This window comes from Chiloscyllium punctatum, chromosome 26 (assembly GCF_047496795.1).
Source record: "Chiloscyllium punctatum isolate Juve2018m chromosome 26, sChiPun1.3, whole genome shotgun sequence".
Lineage (NCBI taxonomy): Eukaryota > Metazoa > Chordata > Chondrichthyes > Orectolobiformes > Hemiscylliidae > Chiloscyllium > Chiloscyllium punctatum.
Genome location: NC_092764.1, coordinates 34540542 through 34561188, shown reverse-complemented (window position 1 = coordinate 34561188; position 20647 = coordinate 34540542). Strand labels below are relative to the sequence as shown.

At 42.6% G+C, this 20647-nt stretch overlaps 1 protein-coding gene across 3 annotated transcripts in view; it reads left to right on the top strand.

Annotated features, from left to right (window-relative positions):
* znf469 (zinc finger protein 469) overlaps positions 1-20647 on the top strand; it is a 345185-nt gene that overhangs the window by 66914 nt on the left and 257624 nt on the right. The gene's annotated exons all lie outside the window — the stretch shown is intronic.

The window sequence follows — 20647 nt, the reverse complement described above, 5'->3', positions numbered from 1 at the left end:
ACAGGAAAGGGGGAAAGTCTCAGATACAGTCACATAGATGGGGGTAATTCCAGGAAGGGTAAGAGAGGTAGGCAGTGAGTGCAGGAGCCTTCTATGGCTATACCCATTTCAAACAAGTGTTGTTTTGGAAAATGTAGGGGGTGATGGATTCTTAGGGGAATGTAGCACGAACAGCCAAGTTTCTGGTATTGAGACTGGCTCTAATGTAACGAGGGGCATGTTGGGTTCCAAGAGATCAGTCGTGTTAGGGGATTCTGTAGTCAGAGGTACAGACAGCCATTTCTGTGGCCAGCAGAGAAAAATCAGAATGGTGTGTTGCTTTCCTGGTGCCAGGATCAAGGATGTCTCAGAGAGGCTGCAGAATGTTCTCAAGAGAGAAAGGGGCCAGCAAGCGGTCATTGTCCACATTTGAACCAATGACAAAGGAAGGGAAAAGGTTGAGATTCTGCAGGGAGATTACAGAGAGTTAGGCAGGAATTTAAAAAGGAGGTCCTTGAGAGTAGTAATATCTGGATTATTCCCGGTGCCAAGAACTAATGAGGGCAGGAATAGGAGGATAGAGTAGATGAATGCATGGCTGAGGAGCTAGTGAATGGGAGAAGGATTCACATTTTTGAACCATTGGAATCTCTTTTGGGGTAGAAGTGACCTGTACAAGATGGACAGCTTGCACCTAAATTGGAAGGGGACTAATATACTGGCAGGGAAGTTTGTTAGAGCTGCTTGGGAGGATTTAAATTAGTAAGGTGGGGGAGTGGGACCCAGGGAGGTGGTGAGGAAAGAGATCAATCTGAGGCTGGTACAGTTGAGAACAGAAGCGAGTCAAACAGTCAGGGCAGGCAGGGACAAGGTAGGACTAATAAATTAAACTGCATTTATTTCAATGCAAGCAGCCTAACTGGGAAGGCAGATGAACTCAGGGCATGGTTAGGGAACATGGGACTGGGATATCATAGCAATTACAGAGACATGGCTCAGCGATGGGCAGGACTGGCAGCTTAATGTTCCAGGATACAAATGCTACAGGAAGGATAGAAAGGGAGGCAAGAGAGGAGGGGGAGTGGTGTTTTTGATAAGGGATAGCATTACAGTTGTGCTGAGGGAGGATATTCCTGGAAATACATCCAGGGAAGTTATTTGGGTGGAACTGAGAAATAAGTAAGGGGTGATCACCATATTGGGACTGTATTATAGAGCCCCCAATAGTCAGAGAGATATTGAGAAACAAACTTGTAAGGAGATCTCAGCTATCTGTAAGAATAATAGGGTGGTTATGGTAGGGGATTTTAACTTTCCAAACATCGATTGGGACTGCCATAGTGTTAAGGGTTTAGATGGAGTGGAATTTGTTAAGTGTGTGCAAGAAAATTTTCTGATTCAGTATGTGGATGTACCTATTAGAGAATGTGCAAAACTTGACTTACTTTTGGGAAATAAGGCAGGGAAGATGACTGAGATTTCAGTGGGGGAGCACTTTGGGGCCAGCGTCCATAATTCCATTAGATTTAAAATAGTGACGGAAAAGGATAGACCAGATCTAAAAGTTGAAGCTCTAAATTGGAGAAAGGTCAATTTTGGTGGTATTAGGCAAGAACTTTCAAAAGCCGATTGGAGGCCAATGTTTGCAGGTAAAGGGATGGCTGGAAAATAGGAAGCCTTAGATAATGAGAATCCAGAGAAAGTATATTCCTGTTAGGGTGAAAGGAAAGGCTGGTAGGTATAGGGAATGATGGATGAATAAAGAAATTGAGGGTTTGGTTAAGAAAAAGAAGAAAGCATATGTAAGATGTAGACAGAATAGATTGAGTGAATCCTTAGAGTATAAAGGAAGTAGGAGTGTACTTAAGTGGGAAATCAGGAAGGCAAAAAGGGGAGATAAAATAACTATGGCAAATATAATTAAGGAGAGTCCAAAGTGTTTTTACAAATACATTAAGGACAAAAGGGTAACTAGGGAGAGAATAGGGCTCCTCAAAGATCAGCAAGGTGGCCTTTGTGTCAAGCTGCAGAAAATGGAGGAGATACTAAATGAGTATATTACATCAGTATTTACTGTGGAAAAGGATATGGAAGGATAGGGAAATAGATGGTGACACCTTGCAAAATGTCCATATTACAGAGGAGGAAGTGTTGGATGTCTTGAAATGCATAAAGGTGGATAAATCCCCAGGACCTGATCAGGTGTACCCTAGAACTCTGTGGGAAGCTAGGAAAGTGATTGCTGGGCCTATTGCTGAGATATTTGTATCGTCGATAGTCTCAGGTGAGGTGCCGGAAGACTGGAGGTTGGCTAATATGATGCCTCTCTTTAAGAAGGGTGGTAAGGACAAGCCAGGGAACTATAGACCAGTGAGCCTGATGTCGATGGTGGGCAAGCTGTTGGAGGGAATCCTCTGAGGGACAGGATGCAAATGTATTTGGAAAGGCAAGGACTGGTTAGGAATAGTCAACATGGCTCTGTGTATGGGAAATCACGTCTCACAAACTTGATTGAGTTTTTTGAAGAAGTAACAAAAAGGATGACACCAAAATTGGAGGTGTAGTGGACAGCGAAGATTAGATTAGATTCCTTACAGTGTGGAAACAGGCCCTTTGGCCCAACAAGTCCACATCAACTCTCCGAAGAGTGTCCCACCCAGACCCACTCCTCTACATTTACCCCTGACCAATGCACCAAACACTACGGACAATCTAGCTTGGCCAATTCACCTAACCTGCACATCTTTGGACTATGGGAGGAAACCAGAGCACCCGGAGGAAATCCATGCAGACACTGGGAGAGTATACAAACTCCACATAGACGGTTGCCCAAGGTGGGAATTGAACCCAGGTCCTTGGCACTGTGACGCAGTAGTGCTGACCACTGAGCCACCATGCCGCCCATAAGAAAGTTGCCTTAGATTACAACAGGATCTTGATCAGATGGGACAATGGGCCAAGAAATGGCAGATGGAATTTAGTTCGGATAAATGCGTGGTGCTGCATTTAGGGAATGCAAATCTTAGCAGGATTTAGACACTTAACGGTAAGGTCATTGACAGTGTTACTGAACAAAGAGGTCTTGAAGTGCAAGTTCATAGCTCCTTAAGAATGGAGTCGCAGGTAGATAGGATACTGAAGAAGGCGTTTGGTATGCTTCCTTTTATTGGTCAGAGAATTGAGTACAGGAATTGAGAGGTCATGTTGCGGCTGTTCAGGATAATAGTTCTGGCTTAGTGGTGCTGGAAGAGCACAGCAGTTCAGGCAGCATCCAAGTAGCTTCAAAATCGACATTTCGGGCAAAATAATCAGGAATAATATGAAGGGCTTTTGCCCGAAATGTCAATTTCGAAGCTACTTGGATGCTGCCTGAGCTGCTGTGCTCTTCCAGCACCACTAATCCAGAATCTGGTTTCCAGCATCTGCAGTCATTGTTTTTACCTCGTTGATTTTAACCCTACTGCGAATCCTCTTGCAAGGATGCCTGCCTTGAAGAAGTTTTCCTCCTCTCTCTACAAGAATCTCAGGGAGTCCCTCTCCCACTGCAACTCCCAGGTCATTTCCTCTGCCCTGAAGCTCTTCAACCATGTCGTGAAACAAACTCGCTACCACAGCCACATTCGCTTCCTCAGTGCCTGCATCCGTAACCAACTCATCCCAAACGGACTCCGGACTACCTTTAAACCAGCAGAGTTCAGACCCGAACAGGACAATGGTTAGGCCAGTGTTGGAATATTGCGTGCAGTTCTGGTCTCCTTCCTATTGGAAAGGTGCTGTGAAACTTGAAAGGGTTCAGAAAAAATTTACAAGGATGTTGCCAAGGTTGGAGGATTTGAGCTATGGGGAGACACTGAACACGGTGGGGCTGTTTTCCCTGAAGCGTTGGAGGCTGAGGGGTGACCTTATAGAGGTTTACAAAATTATGAAGGGCGTGGACAGGATAAATAGACAAAGTCTTTTTCCTGTAGTCAGGGAGTCCAGAACTAGAGGGCACAGGTTTAGGGTGAGAGGGGAAAGATATAAAAGGGACCTAAGGGGCAACTTTTTCACGCAGAGGGTGGTACGTGTATGGAATGAGTTACCAGAGGAAGTGGTGGAGGCTGGTAAAATTGCAACATTTAAAAGGCAGTTGGGTGGGTATATGAATACGAAGGGCTTGGATACATATGGCCAGGTGCTGGCAGGCGGGTCTAGATTGGGTTGGGATATCTGGTCGGCATGGATAGGTTGGACCGAAGGGTCTGTTTCCATGCTGTATATCTCTATGACTCTATGACTCTAAATACCACTTGGACTTTCAAAACCTTTAATTGGCTTTAAGCCACTGTCTTAAATGTGAAAGAAGACTTTGAGATTGTAGCTGACAGCTTAGCAGTTTATATTTTAACAATTAAATACTTTCCGCTCAATACTTTATGTTGTGTTTACAATAGTAATTAAAAACTACAAACTAATTGTGAAATGACATGAAAAGCACATTCAGAAATGGCTTTCTGTTATATAGAGTGATGATTCATTGACTCAGAGTAGCAATAGTTTATCCTTCCACGGAGAAGGAAACATTAACCGGCTCTTGGTCTTTTCTTGGGTGGGGTAGAACATAGAGCATAGAACAATACAGCACAGAACAGGCCCTTCGGCCCACGATGTTGTGCCGAACTTCTAACCTAGATTAAGCACCCATCCATGTACCTATCCAAATGCCGCTTTCACAGATTTTCATGCAAAATTGTACATACTCTAAACAATCCTCATTTGCCCCTGAATCAGCAGCTTTTGGACCTTGTGGTAGAGCCTAATAAGCAATTCTGGATTTGGTGATATGTTGATGAGGCAGACTTGTTTAGGGAGCTTAAGGTAAAAGAACCCCAAGGAGGCAGTGACCATAACATGATAGAATTCACCCCACAGTATGAGAGGGAGAAGCTAGAATCAGAGGTAACATTATAGTTACTTTTACTCAGTTGTAATAAAGACATGAGGGAGAAACTGTCCAGAGTTGATTAGAAAATGATCCCAGAACTTCAAGAAAGAGGTGAATGTAATGGCCATAATTAAGAAGAAGGTGCTAGGGAAGCTGAAAGGCCTGAAGGTAGATAAATCACCCAGACCAGATCAACTACACCCCAGAATTCTGAAGGAGATAGTTGACATTGTAAAGGCATTAGTGTTGATCTTTCAGGAATCACTAGAGACTGGGAGAGCTCCAGAGAACTGGAAAATGGCTAATGTAACAGCTATGTTTAAGAACAGAGGGAGGAAGCAGACAGGGAACTGGTTGTACATTTGCTCACCGAACTGGTAGGTTTGTCCTCATACGTTTTGTCACCATGCTAGATAACGACATCAGTGAGCCTACGATGAAGCGCTAGTATTCTGTCCTGCTTTCAATTTGTGTGTCTTGGTATGTTACGATGGATGACACAATTTACGGTTCTTTTTCTCAGAGGCTGGTAAATAGGATCCAAATAGATGTGTTTATTGATGGAGTTCTGGTTTGAATGCCAGGTCTCTAGGAATTTGTGTGCATGTCTTTGTTTATTCAGTTTTAGGATGGATGTGCTGTCCCAGTCGAAGTGGTGTCCTTCTTCGACTGTGTGTAAGGAAACTAGTGATAGTTGGTCATATCTTATGGTGGCTAGTTGGTGCTCATGTATCACGGTGGCTATTTTCCTGCCTGTCTGTCCGATGTAGTGTTTGTTGCAGTCCTTGCAGGGTATTTTGTATATGACATTCGTTTTGCCACTGTTGGTACAGAGTCCTTTTGGTTCATCAGTAACTATTTCAGTGTGTTGGTATGTTTGTGGGCTACCATGCTGCCAAGGGGTCAGAGTAGTCTGGTAGTAATCTCTGATATATAGTAGTGTGGCTAGAGTCTCTGGGCATGTTATGTCTTCTTGTTTAGGTTTGTTCTTTAAGAATCGGCGGACTGTATTCATCAGGTACCTGGTGTTCTTGAATACACTGTATAGGGTATTTTCTTCTGCTCATAGTTTCTGGGTGCTGCAGTGTGTTGTGGCCATTTAAATAATGTCCTAATGCAGCTGAATTTGTGGGTGTTGGAATGATTGCTTTCCTGTAGATGCTGGTCTGCAGTTCTCCAATGGCTTTTCATTCCACTTTGACACCTAGGAAGGGGAATCTCTTGTTGTGCTCTTCTTCTTTGCTGAAATTTATGTGAGTAAGGATGTTGTTGATGATTATTGTAAGTTTCCTCTAATTTGTTCCATTTCATGGTGACAAAGATGCCATCCACAAAGCTTGAGTTGGATCATGAGGAGGGCTATTCATTCGGGTCTCTGCATTACTGCTTCTGCTAAGAAGCCTGATATTGATAATCCCATGGGTGTCCTGTTGATTTGTTTGTAGGTCTTATTGTTGAAGGTGAAGTGGGTAGTGAGAGACAGGTCTACTAGCTTGAGGATTCTGTCATTGCTGATGAAGTTGGTGCTGTCTGGTATTTGTGTCCATGGTTCGTCTAGTAGTCATGTCAGTGTTTCTTTGGCCAGGTTGACATGAATAGAGACATTACATTGAAGGAGACGGGAAACTATAGGTCCATTAGCCTGACCATAGTTGTTGTTCAGGTTTTAGTGTTCCTGATTAAGGATGAGATTGTGGAGTACTTGAAAGTGCATTGTAAAATAGGCCTGAATCAGCACACCTTCATCAACAAGAGATCTCGCTTGAAAGATCTTTCAGAATTATTTTGAGGAGAACATGAGCAAGTTAGACAAAGGAGAGCCAGTGGATGATCTATTTGGATTTCCAGAAGATTTTTGACAATTTGCAGCATAGAAGCCTGCAAAATAAGTTAAGAATCTGAGTTCTGGCATGTATTGATGATTGGCTGACTGGCAGAAGGCAGAGAATAGGGATAAAGGAGTCTTTTTCAGGGTGGCAACTAGTGACTGGTGGAGTTCCATAGGAGCCAGTGTTGGGACCACAGCTATTCAATTTTTCACATTAATGATCTGGACGAAGGAACTGAGGGTATTATTGCTAAGTTTATAGCAATAATGGTAGACAGAGGGATGAATAGTTTTGAGGGAGCACAGAGGTAGCAGAAGGACTTGGATAGGCTGGGAGAATGGGCAAAGAATTGGCATATGGAATACAATGTGGGAAAGTGTGAAGTTATGTGCTTTGGTAGGATGAATAGGACATAAATGGGGAAAAGCTTCCAAAATCTGAAGCACAACGTGACTGAAGAGAATCCTGAATTAGGACTCCGAAAGTTAGCATGTAGGTTCACTTGGCAGTTAGGAAGGCAAATACAATGTGAGCATTCATTTCAAGTGGGCTAGAATGCAAGAGTAGAGATGTACTGCTGAGGCTGCAACTGCATTTGGAATATTGTGAGCAGTTTTGGGCCCCATACGCTGTCAAGACCCTTTGTGTTGTTATTAGTTTAAATCAAGTTGCCTTTTATTTACCTATGTATACAAATGTCAAACCTTTCCTCATAAGACATTCCAGGTATTAGTCTGGTAAACCCATTCTGTACTACCTCAAATGCATTTATGTCCTTCCTTTGCTCATTCACTTAGGCTATCAATATATTTTTGTAACCATTTTGTATCCTTTTTCACAATTTATGACCTAACTTAATGTCACCAGATTTGGCAACCATACTTTCCATTCTTCACCTAAGTCATTTATATAAATTGTAAACAATAGAGATTGAGTAATGACCCCTGTGGCACACCAATCGTCACATGTTGTCAACCTAAAAATTCTTATTTACACCTACTCCCTGCTTCCCATCAGCCAGTTAATATTCATCCATGCAAAGACGTTATCCCCTACATGATGAACTTTTATTTTCTGTAATAACCTTTGATGTGGTGCCTGATCAAATGCCTTCTGGTAATCTAAGTGCAGTATATCCACTAATTCTCCTTTATTCACAGCATAGTTACCATCTCAAAGAATACCGAAAGATTGGTCAAACCTATCAAAAACCATGTTGAATCTTACTGATTATATTGAACTTATCCGAATGCCCACTTCTTTAATAACGACATCTAATATTTTACCTATGACAGATTGATATCCATTTTCTATTGCATATGATTAAAACAATTGTGATTTAATGAGGGTAGCCATGTCTACCCTCATAGAAAATGAATTCCCTGATTGGGGCTGTTAATCTGGTTCAATCAGGGAGTCCTGGCTGCCCGATAAAAAGAGAAATGTCAGACATTCTGACACTCTGAGAGCTGATTCTGAGGGAGCTGGACCAGTGTCAAGGACTTTCCACATACAAATAAAGGCTAATTTGGTGACAGGATATCAGCCTCTGTGGAGTTATTTCATTGGTGAAGAGCATAATGCCTATTCCTGAAGAAACCCGCTCACAACAGTTATCTGTGAGTTAAACAAGCATTTCTGGTATTATGTCATTCTTTGGGAAATACTCATTCAACCTTGCTGTCAAAAATTGGGCCCAGTATGTGGAAAGAATGTGTTATTTTTTTCTGGGCAAATGACATTTGGGGCAGTGAAAAACAACAAGTAATTCTCCTGATTGCTTGTGGACACACAGCTGTTTTGGTTATTTAGAGCCTTACTTTCCCAGTGGCACCAGATAGCAAAACATTTCAAGAGTTGACGGATTTAGATAGGGAGTATTAAGACCCGAAGCCGCCTCTAATTCTGAGACACTATCGATTTTACTCGGCAGTTGAAGTTCCAGAGGACTCCGTATCAGGACTTTTGACTGGGTTAAGATGACAGGCAGAGGCATGTGACTTTGGTTTAACCCTTAAGAAATGCTGAGACACCAGTTGGTACATGGGATTAATGATGTAACCAAGCAAAAGCACCCGCTACATGAAGCCCAAACAGGTACTGCAACTGGCTTTGTCATCAGAAAGTATGTCAAGTGGAGCATATGTGATACAGGGAATGGAAGTTGACACCCTCGCCAGTCCAACTGAGCTTGGGAAACGCCATTTCAGTGAAGGCAATTGCGTAGCCTCACTCAGGATATATCCTGAACAGAGGGATTCCCTCAGTCTTGCCTGCAATATCTCCGACACTAATCCTCATCCATCCTAACCAGTGACACCACTAACCCTGCACAGTCTCTATGCTGCCTCCATACTCACTCAGGACACCTCTTTGGTTGCACCAACGGTGATATCTGTAATACGTTCATCTTTTCTAATACTTGCCTCTCTCCCATTCCAGGAGAAAACAGTCCGCAGTATGACAGAAAGATTTAAATTAGGTGGTATGCTTCCATTCATTTGGTTTCTCATGCCTCATGAGGAGACGATCCTGACTCTCACCATCTTGAACAGACAATAGGCTGGTATCAGAATTTGGCTTTGACTTACTGTGCTGGGATCTTGAATGAAGACTATCCTTCTTTTCCTGACTGAGGCCTGCTGACAACTATGATATGTTTCCTGGCTTTGTGTCTGTGCTGAACAGCAAGGTAAGTCAGAAGTAATATGAGCCTAGAATCTCTAGCTGTGGGTTAAAACTGAAAAAGGGAATGCAATGCAAAGCAGGAATTTTGTGAGCATCTAGGTAAACTCTGAGTGAGTGCTATGACAGTGAGTGGAGAGCCTGGAGATACAGCCTGGTTCAGTCCATGAGTTGAGTATGTGTCCCTGAGCACAGTGTATTTGCAGCAGCGTTAAGCAGCTCTGCTTGCCATGTCAGGTTTTCCTGGCAGTTTCTAGGTTCCAGTAAGAACTAAAGAATATACAAACTTGTTTGCTGCAAACCAAGAATGAGCTTTATTCTGAAACTGAGCACTTTGTTAGAATTTCAAGTAGCAACAGGTCGAATGTGGTTTATAACTTACCTTTAAACAGCATATATGCTGGCAAGTTCTGAGTAGTGGCAAGAGGTGTGTTTAGTATGTGGCCAGGAGGCTGTTGACTGGATCAACTAGTGACCTATCCCCCTTTTGATGCTTCCAATGAGGCAATGTAAATCTTTCCACAAGGCCATCAGTCAAGGGACATTTGGGCTGCTGCCACCTTAAACACTGAATGCCCTTACATTTCACATAGTCAGTAAATCCCTGCACAAGGAAAGGGCCAGGGTTTGTTGCTCTGGGTTATCGGACCTCTTAAACATTTCAGCCAGTTTCTCAATGCTCAGGTTTGTAAAGTGTAATGGTGAAACAGGTGTAATTGTGACAGTGAAGTGAATTTCTGAGTTTGGTGCAAGCCTGACACAAGTTGAATTTTCTTCAATCTGGGCATCCAAATTTGGCAATGAAAAATAGCTCCTGGTGAGCTCTTTCATCCTGACCACCTCTGGATGGCCTGTTACTACTGCTCCAGAAACTTGTATCATATGTTTAGAGTGACAAACTCCTTAAGTCCCAATAGTAGACCGCTGATTTGAACTGACAACTTCCACTATGGGACGTGTACGGTTGAGTTCTGAGTGGCTTCTGTCAGCCCTCCCTTTTAGAACCAGATCCATCACCTGGCTTAAATGAGATCATTTCTGTGCCCTAAGTATTCAATCAAGATCTGGAAGAAGTCACACATTGTATTTTACTCACAACTTGTAGTTTTTTAATGAGATTTCTTGAGTGGTCTTCCTCTGTGGAGCCGGTGATCAAGATATCATTGAGGTAGCAATGTACCTCTTTTAGTCCACTCAGAATTGGGACCATAGACCTCTGAAGTAAGGCTGGGATGATTTGATCCCATTGCCCTTAATTGAAAAGCTGTTCAGTGTGTAGGCAGGGGGAGCAAAAATTCACAATGGATCTTTTGCAGGTTGAACTCGAAATGGGAGTGGCTGCTGAATCCCAATGCCTGCTGATGATTGTGACTCAGGGCTTGTTTCACTATATAAGGCTCCTCTGTGGATCTGCTGGTGCTCCCCCATCCTTCTCTCTCCCTTATTGGAACCAAAGTTAGGTATGCTTCCTCTCCTGTTAGTCTGATGTTGGGGATGAGTCAGTGAATGAAACAAATTAATTTTCTTTCCTCTCTTGCTCATGCTGCCTAATTTTCCCACTCTTCACCAATTATTCTATACTGGGCAGTTACTAGCTCCCGTCAGAACTAAAGAACATACAAGCTTGTTGTTTGCTGCCCCTGACAAGGAAGCTTTATTCTGAAGCCGTGCACTCTTTAGGACTTCAACAAGTCTGAAGAAGCCCACAAACGTGTCTGATGATTCGCCAGTGTGACTTACCAGTGCTCGTCTCCCCGTGTCTGTGTGGGTTTCCTCCGGGTGCTCCGGTTTCCTCCCACAGTCCAAAGATGTGCAAGTTAGGTGAATTGGCCATGCTAAATTGCCCATAGTGTTAGGTGCATTAGTCAGAGGGAAATGGGTCTGAGTGGGTTACTCTTTGGAGGTCGGTGTGGACTTGTTGGGCCGAAGGGCCTGTTTCTACACTGTAGGGAATCTAATCTAGTCCTGTGACTCTAGTCTTAAGGGACACATCCTAAAGTGGCATACCTCTGCAAAAAAAAACAGGAATGGGTTTCCTACTTTGTGCATCTCATTTGATTGCAACACGGATGTTTAAAATTTGAAAGATGTATCTAACGATGCAATGTAAGCACTCAACCTTTTATGTGCTGATTGAAAAGGTCAGATAAGTTTCCTAAGGTTTTTAAGGAAGTCAAAGATCAAGGTTATCATTTGGAAACTGACCAGTGTGAAATCATTAAATAGTTGCTATGAACCCTGAAATTCAATACCGGCCCTGAAAATTCATGCACTTAATTATAATTAAAGATAGAAATGAGTAAATTTGAAGTATCACTGGCTTCTAGTTTGTAAGGCAAGTTCGATAAGATCCCAACTGGAATATTAATAAGGTGAGATGATCATTAACAAGGACCTTAGAAGGTGCTATTTCCCATCAATCAGCAACTGGCTAGTGCCAGAAAGAATCTCACTGTGCCACCTGTGAAAATATAGAAGATGGGACGAGATGATCTCAATGGCGAGATGCACCTCGCCAAACTTCTTGGCTGATACTGACACATATTTTACCAGTGCTTACATGAGTCCGACCATTATAAGAATCCAGCCTATTTCAAATAGCTGATGCAATGGGATATACCCAGTTTCTTCACAATTGCAAAAACTTGAATTGCATCACTCCATTTCCAATTTAGCTCCCTAACATATTAGGAGTCAGCTAGCCATTAACTGTTGTGTCATGTGGGGGTAGCAAGTTAACAATTCAAAACTATTAATATCATCTTCATCTTTAGAATTTGGAATAAGATTTGATTTGATTAGTTAGGAGGATATATATCAGTAGATATCCAGAACATATCTGTTTTGCCATTGAACATATCCAATGACACACAAGATCATTAACTTTGAATGATGAATTGTGAACTTTCAAATGTGTGCTCAAACTATTGTGCAATTTTGAATGTAGTGTGATTTGGTAAATCCCAGTTGCTTTAACAAGTTTATGATACTGTAATGTACACTAGCAGTGGTAAGTGATTGCACATGTGTTAACAACAGTAATATAATCTATGGTTATAAATCTACAGATAAAGTGGGAGAGTTGTACAATCTCAGGATAGCAGTTGTGCAGAGCAAGAAACTTGAAACCTATGAAGTTTCAGAAATAATGTACAGGAGTAATTTTATTGGATCAATTATGGGTTGGTTGTAATTAATGTTGTATTTTGATACTAGATTATTAATATTTACTGTAAATCAACTTCTAATTTACTTTATTATACCAACATCTTAACAATATACCAGTAACTAAGTGGTTTAAGAATGATCTATCAGTTCACTGCAACTGGAGCCCTGAAATAAAAATCGATCATTTCATTAGAAGTCTCTGAATTAAGGAACAAGGGCATGTCAGTCTTTAATTTAATATGTTCTGAGATAAGGTAAATATGAATTTAAAATAGTAACTGTATTTCTGGGATATGCAGAGGTATCTTTTTGATTAGTGGCAAAATCAAGTGGTCGAATATTCAAGTTTGGAGTCACGAACTAATAACCAAATAATTTCTCGGTTCCAATTCACTGCCGCCTTAGCATCAATGCCCAGCACTATTTTTAAATTTAAAATACTTAGTTGATCTTAAGCGTGTTTGGTGCTCAATCAGCAGCACCAGCAGTGGCCTAGGTATTGGGCATGGATAAGTTGCACAAGCACTGGTATAGCAAAATATCATTGAGCACCAAGATTTTCTGGTTATTTCTTTGATGGAGGCAGTTGCATAAGGTGAAAAATACCTTTCCTAAGTGTGGCAGAAGAAACCAAAAGGCCTAGACAGAGTTTATTACTAGAGTCAGAAATAAAATGTCCAGTATTACAGAAAAGAGTTCAGTACAGCAGACCATGCTGGCACTTTCCTTCCAGTCCACACTGGGCCCTGGCTCCACACTGCGCTGGCGACTTGCCACGTGGGAGGCAGTAAAGTCACCATGCCACGCCTGGAGACAGCTGTGACAGGCCAGCAGGTTGCTGCACCTCACAGGGAGGCTGCTGCACCAGGCTGGGAGGTTGCCACGCCATGCTGGGAGGCCAGGGGGATGTCACACGGGGAGGCTGCTGCGCCAGGTCGGAAGTTTGCCATGCCATGCTGGGAGGCCAGTGGACGCCACACCGGGAGGCTGCTGCACCAGGCTGGGAGGTTGCCACGCCATGCTGGGAGGCCAAGGGACGCCACACCGGGAGGCTGCTGCACCAGGCTGGGAGGTTGCTACGCCATGCTGGGAGGCCAGTGGACGCCACACCGGGAGGCTGCTGCGTCAGGCTGGGAGGTTGCCATGCCAGGCTAGGAGGTTGCCATGCCATGCTGAGAGGCCAGGGGACACCACACTGGGAGGCTGCTGCGCCAGGTTGGAAGATTGCCACACGAACATTTAGAGGCTGCTGCAGGAGGCTAGGAGGATGTCATGCTAATGCCGGGAGGATGCCATGCCGAGAGAGTGCTGGGCCACACCGGGGGGCCACTATAGTAGGCTGCTATGCCAGAGCAGGAGTCATTGCTGGAGGTTGGGGATGGTCACTCCTCACCAGAGGTCGGGGATGGTTAATCCTCACCGGAGGTCGGGGATGGTCAATCCTCGCTGGAGGTCAGGGATGGTCACTCCTCACTGAAGGTGGGGGATAGTCGCTCCTCGCCGGAGGTCGGGGATGGTCGCTCCTCACTGGAGGTTGTCGAAGGCCCGGAGTCAAAGGGAAGAAATGAAGAAGAAGAAGAACGAAGAAACACTGGGAAGAAGAGAAAGAGAAAAGAAACAAGAAAAGAAGAGCAGACAGAGCAGATGAGCTCCGGTTGTAGTGTCCTACTCTGCCACCATCTTACGACAATTTACCAAGAAACCTCTGTTCTTCAGTTTGTGTGTTTAGTTTGCCGTATACAGGTGGCATGGTGGCTCAGTATTAGCACTATTGCCTCACAGTCCCAGGGACTCAAGTTCGATTCCATCCTGTCTGTGTGGAGTTTGCACATTCACCCTGTTCTGCATGGATTTCCTGTGGGTGGACCAATTTTCTCCCACAGTTCAAAGATGTACAGGTTAGGTGGATTGGCCATGCTAAATTGCCTATAGTGTCCAGGTATGCACAGGGTAGGTGGATTAGCACTGCAGGGTTATAGGAATAGGGTAGGATGGGTGAGATGCTCTTCAGAGGGTTGCTTGGACTTGATGGGCTTAATGGCCTGCTTAACCCTGTAGAGATTCTATGATTTTACATGCACATTTCAGAAGCAGGAGAGATAGGGTGTTGGAGGGCACACTGTGGTCACATATCAACCATTTGCCTGTGTATCGATCTGTCTGAATCTCTCCACACCCACCAATTTTCAGCAAACTTTATTTTTAGGCACCTTTAACCCAATAAGACGTACAAAGATTCTTCACAAGATCATTATAAAACAAAAGCTACAACAGAAAATTTTGGGATGGATGCCCAAAAGCTTGGTTAAAATTGTGTTGCTGAAGGAATGTCTTCAAGAAGGAGAGAGGATGAGAAGTTCAGGGAGAGAATTCCAAAGTTAAGAGCTTAAGCAGCTGAGATATGCCTGACTTTCACACATTCTTGTTTCTCAAATATTTATTTATCTCATACCGCCTATTTCTTAATTTTAATAGCACTTCAACCATCTTATGTCTTCTATTTATGTTCTTTACAGACTAGCAGGGCTTAAGGAGTGTAAACAGGGTATGAGTTTTTATTGCCTAGTTACCTCAGAGAGTTTCAGAGCAGATTAACATAGGAATTCAGTGGTTTCTAAGTACCGTGCTGTGATAGAGCGTCAAAACCTCAATCAGAAACCTGTCTGTTTTGTTCCCTCACTGTAGTGGTGACATATCTATCCATATCATCATCATCTCCTGCCATAGAGAAATCAAGAACAAAAGTTAATGAAAGATGCTATTAAAGTTAACAAAAAGGCAAGTGGCCTGTAACGTTCATTATAGAACGATAATGTACTACCTCTTCAGTGTTGCTAAGTTTTTCCAGTGCTTTGTTTAGTTGGAAGTTTCCACTAGAGGCATAGAGTCATAGAGATGTACAGCACGGAAACAGACCCTTTGGTCCAACCCATCCATGCCGACCAGATATCCCAACTCAATCTAGTCCCACCTGCCAGCACCTGGCCCATATCCTTCCAAACCCTTCCTATTCATATACCTATCCAAATGCCTTTTAAATGTTGCAATTATATCAGCCTCCACCATTTTCTCTGGCAGGTCACTCCATACACATACCACCCTCTGTGTGAAAATGTTGCTCCTTAGGTCTCTTGTATATCTTTCCCTTCTCACCCTAAACCTATGCCCTCTAGTTCTGGACTCCCCGACCCCAGGGAAAAGACTTTGTCTATTTATCCTATCCATGGCCCTCATGATTTTATAAACCTCTATAATGTCACCCCTCAACCTCCGACGCTCCAGGGAAAACAGCCCCAGCCTGTTCAGCCTCTCCCTGTAGCTCAAATCCTTCAACCCTAACAACATCCTTGTAAATCTTTTCGGAACCCTTTCAAGTTTCACAACATCTTTCCGATAGGAAGGAGACCAGAATCGCATGCAATATTCCAACACTGGCCTAACCAATGTCCTATACAGCCGCAACATGACCTCCCAACTCATGTACTCAATACTCTGACCAATAAAAGAAAGCATACCAAACACCTTCTTCACTATCCTATCTATCTGTGACTCCACTTTCAAGGAGTTATGAACCTGCACTCCAAGGTCTCTTTGTTCAGCAACACTCCCTAGGACCTTACATTAACTGTATAAATCCTGCTAAGATTTGCTTTCTCAAAATGCAGCACCTCGCATTTATCTAAATTAAACTCCATCTGTCACTTCTCAGCACATTGGCCCATCTGGTCAAGATCCTGTTGTAATCTGAGGTTACCCTCTTCACTGTCTGCTACACCTCCGCTTTTGGTGTCATCTGCAAACTTACTAACTGTACCTCTTATGCTCACATCCAAATCATTTCTGTAAATGACAAAAAGTAGTGGACCAGCATGATCCTTGTGGCACTCCACTGGTCACAGGCCTCCAGTCTGAAAAACACCCCTCCACCACCACCCTCTGTCTTCTACCTTTGAGCCAGTTCTGTATCCAAATGGCTAGTTCTCCCTGTATTCCATGAGATCTAAACTTGCTCACCAGTCTCCCATGGGGAACCTTGTTGAATGCCTTTCTGAAGTCCATATAGATCACGTTCACTGCTCTGCCCTCATCAATCCTCTTTGTTACTTCTTCAAAAAACTCGAATCAAGTTTGTGAGACATGATTTCCCATGCACAAAGTCATGTTGACTATCCCTAATCAGTCCTTTCCTTTTCAAATACATGTACATCCTCTCCCTCAGGATTCCCTCCAACAACTTGCCCAACACCACCATCAGGCTCACTGATCTATAGTTCTCTGGCTTGTCCTTACCACCCTGCTTAAACAGTGGCACCCTGTTAGCCAACCTCCAGTCTTCCGGCACCTCACCTCTGACTATCGATGATACAAATATCTCAGTAAGAGGCCCAGAAATCACTTCGCTAGCCTCCCGCACAGTTCTCGGATACATCTGTTCACGTTCTGGGGATGTTTCCACCTTTATGCATTTCAAGACATCCAGCACTTCCTCCTCTGTAATATGGACATTTTGCAAGGTGTCACCATCAATTTCCCTGCATTCTATATCTTCCATATCCTTTTCCATAGTAAATACTGATGCATAATATTCGTTTAGTATCTCCCCCATTTTCTGCGGCTCCACACAAAGGGTGCCTTGCTGATCTTTGAGGGGCCCTAGTTGCCCTTTTGTCCTTAATGTATTTGTAAAAACCCTTTGGATTCTCCTTAATTCTATTTGCCAAAGCCATCTCATGTCCCCTTTTTGCCCTCCTGATTTCCCTCTTAAGTATAATCCTACTTCCTTTATACTCTTCTAAGGATTCACTCTATCTATCCTGTCTATACCTTACATATGCTTCCTTCTTTTTCTTAACCAAACCCTCAATTTCTTTAGTCATCCATCATTCCCTATACCTACCAGCCTTTTCTTTTACCCTAACAACTATATACTTTCTCTGGATTCTCGTTATCTCATTTCTGAAGGCTTCCCATTTTCCAGCCATCTCTTTACCTGCGAGCATCTGCCCCCAATCAACTTTTGAAAGTTCTTGCCTAATACCATCAAAATTAGCCTTTCTCTAATTTCGAACTTCAACTTTTAGATCTGGTCTATCCTTTTCCATCACTATTTTAAATCTAATTTAATTATGGTCACTGGCCCCAAAGTGCTCCCCTACTGACACCAGTCACCTGCCCTGCCTTATTTCCCAAGAGTAGATCGAGTTTGCACCTTCTCTAGTAGGTACATCCACATACTGAATCAGAAAATTTTCTTGTACTCACGTAACAAATTCCACTCCATCTGAACCCTTAACACTATGGCAGTCCCAGTCTATGTTTGGAAAGTTAAAATCCCCTTCCATAACCACCACATTATTCTTACAGATAGCTGAGATCTCCTCACAAGTTTGTTTCTCAATTTCCCTCTGACTATTAGGGGGGGTCTATAATACAATCCCAATAAGTTGATCATCAGTTTCTTATTGCTCAGTTCCATCCAAATAACTTCCCTGGACGTATTTCCAGGAATATCCTCTCTCAGCACAACTGTAATGCTATCCTTTATCAAAAACGCCACTCCCCCTCCTCCCTTGCCTCCCTTGCACTTCCTGTAGCATTTGTATCCTGACTGGCAGTCCTGCCCATCCCTGAGCCATGTCTCTGTAATTGCTATGATATCCCAGTCCCATGTTCCCGAACTATGCCCTGAGTTCATCTGCCTTCCCTGTTAGGCCCCTTGCATTGAAATAACTGCGGTTTAATTTATTTGTCCTACCTTGTCCCTGTCTGCCCTGACTGTTTTGACTCGCTTCTGTTCTCAACTGTACCAGTTTCAGATTGATCACTTTCCTCACTATCTCCCTGGGTCCCGCCACCCTCCTTCCCCCACCTACCCCCCCCCCCCCCCCCCCCCCACCCCCACCTTACTAGTTTAAATCCTCCTGAGCAGCTCTAGCAAATCTCCCTGCCAATATATTAGCCCACTACAGTCATCCTGTAAACTATTTTGAGGTTTGTATTTTTGTGTAGTTTCATTCTTATCTTCAAATAGGCAGTCTTAACAAATGTCTTTGGTTTACTGTTGTAGCTATTATTAAATTTCATTCATAAACTTTACCAAGAAGTAAGGAAAGTTGACATTTGGATCTGTCTTCATCTGTCCAATGCCTACCCCAGAGGGTAGACCTGGAATTCTTGTGTGCTCTTGCCTTTACTGGGCTGTACTGAAAGACTTTATTCATGGCCCAAAGCTTTGGCTTCTTGAATTACCACACCCCAGGCTTATACTTGCAAGCTCTTCTGTTTTTCTTTCATTACCAGGATTCCCTGAGTGCGCAACTCAGTAATTCAAAGGCCACTTTGGCTATTGAAGCCACAGCAGTCTGCAGACAGTGTTTCCAGTGGGACACACGTGCTGCTTGCAGGCTACTTTCACTAATGGACCATTATGTCTCAAGCATTCGATTTAGCAGAAGGCAGAAAATATTTTTAGTTTGTCTTCGAAAGAAAGTATGCCTTCCTCTCCTTTCCTAAAATCCTGTTTTCAGACGGTATTAAATATTTGGTTGTACATTGCAATTTGTTTGGAATTTTTTCTTGTTTATTAAAATAAGATTTATACTGGCTACCTGAAGTTTTAAAAAGTGGATCTGTTCGTTTGATTTCTTTTCTAATGTGTGAGATTTCAGAAGTGAGACAGTCATTGTATACCAGACTTGAGTACTTCTGAGACATAACAACAAATGACCTGCACATTAACCTCCATTTGGAAATTGGTAGTTCACTAATTCAGTTCCTTCGCCACAGATTGGCCGTATCCTATTTGGCAAATACCTTTCCCTTTAATCTCACACAAAGTGGTGAGTAAACATTAGAAAGCTGCTCAATCAGTACTGGTTCAGACGCCAATATTTACCTTTATTTGGGCATCTGTTGTATTGATTATCCATGGAGAAGCACACAACAGAAGTCACAAGTAAATGAGATGTTATCTAGCCGAATACATGAAGTACACTGGGAGTTAGAATATGGTTAGAAATTAGTCCAATGAGTTAGATGTTTTGAACAATCCTACTGCTCAGGATATATTTTAATGACATTTCTCTGTGTCTAGAATATCATCAATTTTATTTTTGCTGAGTGTAAGTTCACACCCAAAATGGTTGTTCAGGTATGAATTTGGAAGGTGTATTGTATATTTTGAAAAATTACTAATTGGCTCCTGATTTAACCTGCTTTGAACAAAATGCTGCCTGATTCCTAGGTTACCTCAGTGGGATTCTATTTTCTAATTAGTATTCTGGCAGGCAGTACTACAAAAATGTGTAATGTATAAGGATGCCAGCTTCTTAATCAGCTAACAATGATGGTTCTCCACATTTGTGGCTCTTACCAGCAGGTTTTTAAAACTTAACTAATTTTGTTACCTGCTGCTAATGATCCAAATGTCTTTAAGTTTGTTTGTTGTTATTCCCATTAGACTTTTCAAAAAAATCCTTACAAATCCTTGTAATTATTGTTTGAAGTTGAGAAGGTGAGCCGAAGTCAGTTGAGCTTGTCTGGAATAGTGACTAACAATATAGAATGATTCTCTGACATTTTGCTGTGTAATAATTTTAGCTTTATCCAATGTTGCTTCAAGTGATAGTGGTTGGATAATTAGAGCATATTGAAAAATGCAACTTATTAAACTAATGGTATTGTCATGTAAAGAGGATCATACTGTTCTCATGCTGCCAACTGGCAGGAACAAAATAAGCATAAATAATTTGTTTGAAGCTGAAATAAACGTGGTGCTGAGGTTGCCTCAAATTTGATCTGTTTCCTCTTTCAATCAGAAAACTAGGACCTTGTCATTTCATATCCCTGCTTAATCACACATTATTTGACATTTTCTAATTTAAAACCTTCCCTAGAGAGTTAATTAAAGCAGCACTGTTGGTACTTGGCATTAGTGTCCATTTAAAATAGGCAGCAAGTCTTTTGTCAGTTTGTTGCCAAGATTCGGGCTGGATTTCAGGCAGATAAATCAAGTTGTCTTTGCTTGGCTTCAGCTTCCATGCAAAATCCTGTGCTACTGGCT